The 3,527-nt window shown below is 50.7% G+C and overlaps 1 long non-coding RNA gene across 1 annotated transcript; it reads left to right on the forward strand.

The window, feature by feature from the left end:
• On the forward strand, nt 1-1,401 carry LOC142072648 (uncharacterized). The gene is made up of 2 exons (XR_012669157.1): nt 1-276; nt 864-1,401. It is a non-coding gene; the product is annotated as an uncharacterized LOC142072648 (long non-coding RNA).
• Nucleotides 1,402-3,527: the final 2,126 nt, after the last annotated feature.

Here is a 3,527-nt window from a genome sequence, read left to right on the forward strand (position 1 = left end):
GCTTCTATGATGAGCTGCATGCCATTTTAGGGGGTTCCGCCACCACTACCCCAGCCGTGTTGCTTGACTCCTTCAATGGAGATGGAGGCAATACGGAAGCAGGTTTTGGGGACGAAGAAGATGATGATGAGGTTGTAGATAGCTCACAGCAAGCAAGCGGAGAAACCGGTTTTCCCGACAGCCAGGAACTGTTTCTCACCCTGGACCTGGAGCCAGTACCCCCCGAACCCACCCAAGGCTGCCTCCTGGACCCAGCAGGCGGAGAAGGGACCTCTGGTGAGTGTACCTTTTAAAATACTATACATGGTTTAAAAGCAAGCATGTGAAAGGATTACTTTGCCCTGGCATTCGCGGTTCTCCTGGATGTACTCCCAAAGCCTTTGCAAAAGGTTTCTGGGGAGGGCAGCCTTATTGCATCCTTCATGGTAGGACACTTTACCACTCCAGGCCAGTAACACGTACTCGGGAATCATTGTAGAACAAAGCATTGCAGTGTATGTTTGCTGGCATTCAAACAACATCTGTTTTTTATCTCTCTGTGTTATCCTCAGGAGAGTGAGATATAATTCATGGTCACCTGGTTGAAATAGAGTGCTTTTCTTCAGGGGACACTCAGAGGAGCCCATTCCTGCTGGGCTGTTTGCCTGTGGCTAAACAGAAATGTTCCCCGCTGTTAGCCACGGGGAGGGGGGAGGGTTGAGGGGGTAGCCACGCGGTGGGGGGAGGCAAAATGTGACCTTGTAACGAAAGCACATGTGCTATGTATGTAATGTTAACAGCAAGGTTTACCCTGAAACAGTGTAGCCACTGTTTTATAAAATGTGTCTTTTTAAATACCGCTGTCCCTTTTTTTTCTCCACCAGCTGCATGTGTTTCAATGATCACAGGATCTTCTCCTTCCCAGAGGCTAGTGAAGCTTAGAAAGAAAAAAAAACGCACTCGCGATGAAATGTTCTCCGAGCTCATGCTGTCCTCCCATACTGACAGAGCACAGACGAATGCGTGGAGGCAAATAATGTCAGAGTGCAGGAAAGCACAAAATGACCGGGAGGAGAGGTGGCGGGCTGAAGAGAGTAAGTGGCGGGCAGAAGAGAGGGCTGAAGCTCAAATGTGGCGGAAGCGTGATGAGAGGAGGCAGGATTCAATGCTGAGGCTGCTGGAGGACTAAACCAGTATGCTCCAGTGTATGGTTGAGCTGCAGCAAAGGCACCTGGAGCACAGACTGCCACTGCAGCCCCTCTGTAACCAACCGCCCTCCTCCCCAAGTTCCATAGCCTCCACACCCAGACGCCCAAGAATGCAGTGGGGGGGCCTCCGGCCAACCAGCCACTCCACCACAGAGGATTGCCCAAAAAAAAGAAGGCTGTCATTCAATAAATTTTAAAGTTGTAAACTTTTAAAGTGCTGTGCTTAAAGTGCTGTGTGGCATTTTCCTTCTCTCCTCCACCACCCCTCCTGGGCTAAATTGGTAGTCATCCCCCTATTTGTGTGATGAATGAATAAAGAATGCATGAATGTGAAGCAACAATGACCTTATTGCCTCTGCAAGCGGTGATTGAAGGGAGGAGGGGCGGGTGGTTAGCTTACAGGGAAGTAGAGTGAACCAAGGGGCGGGGGGTTTCATCAAGGAGAAACAAACAGAACTTTCACACCGTAGCCTGGCCAGTCATGAAACTGGTTTTCAAAGCTTCTCTGATGCGTACCGCGCCCTCCTGTGCTCTTCTAACCGCCCTGGTGTCTGGCTGCGCGTAACCAGCAGCCAGGCGATTTGCCTCAACCTCCCACCCCGCCATAAATGTCTCCCCCTTACTCTCACAGATATTGTAGAGCACACAGCAAGCAGTAATAACAGTGGGAATATTGGTTTCGCTGAGGTCTAAGCGAGTCAGTAAACTGCGCCAGCGCACCTTTAAACGTCCAAATGCACATTCTACCACCATTCTGCACTTGCTCAGCCTGTAGTTGAACAGCTCCTGACTACTGTCCAGGCTGCCTGTGTACGGCTTCATGAGCCATGGCATTAAGGGGTAGGCTGGGTCCCCAAGGATACATATAGGCATTTCAACATCCCCAACAGTTATTTTCTGGTCTGGGAATAAAGTCCCTTCCTGCAGCTTTTGAAACAGACCAGAGTTCCTGAAATTGCGAGCATCATGTACCTTTCCCGGCCATCCCATGTTGATGTTGGTGAAACGTCCCTTGTGATCCACCAGAGCTTGCAGCACTATTGAAAGGTACCCCTTGTGGTTTATGTACTCGGCGGCTTGGTGCTCAGGTGCCAAGATAGGGATATGGGTTCCGTCTATGGCCCCACCACAGTTAGGGAATCCCATTGCAGCAAAGCCATCCACTATGACCTGCACATTTCCCAGGGTCACTACCCTTGATATCAACAGATCTTTGATTGCGTGGGCTACTTGCATCACAGCAGCCCCCACAGTAGATTTGCACACTCCAAATTGATTCCCAACTGACCGGTAGCTGTCTGGCGTTGCAAGCTTCCACAGGGCTATCGCCACTCGCTTCTCAACTGTGAGGGCTGCTCTCATCTTGGTATTCATGTGCCTCAGGGCAGGGGAAAGCAAGTCACAAAGTTCCATGAAAGTGCCCTTACGCATGCGAAAGTTTCGCAGCCACTGGGAATCGTCCCAGACCTACAACACTATGCGGTCCCACCAGTCTGTGCTTGTTTCCCGAGCCCAGAATCGGCATTCCACAGCATGAACCTGCCCCATTAGCACCATGATGCATGCATTGGCAGGGCCCGTGCTTTCAGAGAAATCTGTGTCAATGTCCTGATCACTCACGTGCCCGCGCTGACGTCGCCTCCTCGCCCGGTATCGCTTTGCCCGGTTCTGGTGCTGCATATACTGCTGGATAATGCGTGTGGTGTTTAATGTGCTCCTAATTGCCAAAGTGAGCTGAGCGGCCTCCATGCTTGCCTTGGTATGGCGTCCGCACAGAAAAAAGGCGCGGAACGATTGTCTGCCGTTGCTCTGACGGAGGGAGGGGCGACTGATTACATGGCTTACAGGGTTGGCTTCAGGGAGCTAAAATCAACAAAGGGGGTGTCTTTACATCAAGGAGTATTTCAGGCAGGACTTCACGGAGAGTTCCAATAAGAAATGGTGCACCTAAGTTATTGTTCTTATTGGAACGAGGAGGTTAGCCTGGCCTCTGATTGATACATGGCTAGATTTACCTCGCTGCACCTTCTCTGTGAGTGACTGCAGTGTGACCTAGAGGAATGAGTCCCCTAGACGGGGAGGAGGAAAATGAGTACAAAACAAATCTTGTCTATTTCTTGTTTTGATCCACTCCATCTATCTTTTACATCTTTGGCTGGCAGCAGACGGTGCAGAAGGACTGCATGCCATCCACATCTCATGGCTGCTCGGCAGAAGATGGTACAGTACGACTACTAGCCATCCTCATCTCTTGCCTGCCCGGTAGAAGATGGTACAGTATGACTGCTAGCAATCCTCATCTCTTGCCTGCCCGGCAGAAGATGGTACAGTACGACTGCT

This window comes from Caretta caretta, chromosome 6 (assembly GCF_965140235.1).
Source record: "Caretta caretta isolate rCarCar2 chromosome 6, rCarCar1.hap1, whole genome shotgun sequence".
Lineage (NCBI taxonomy): Eukaryota > Metazoa > Chordata > Testudines > Cheloniidae > Caretta > Caretta caretta.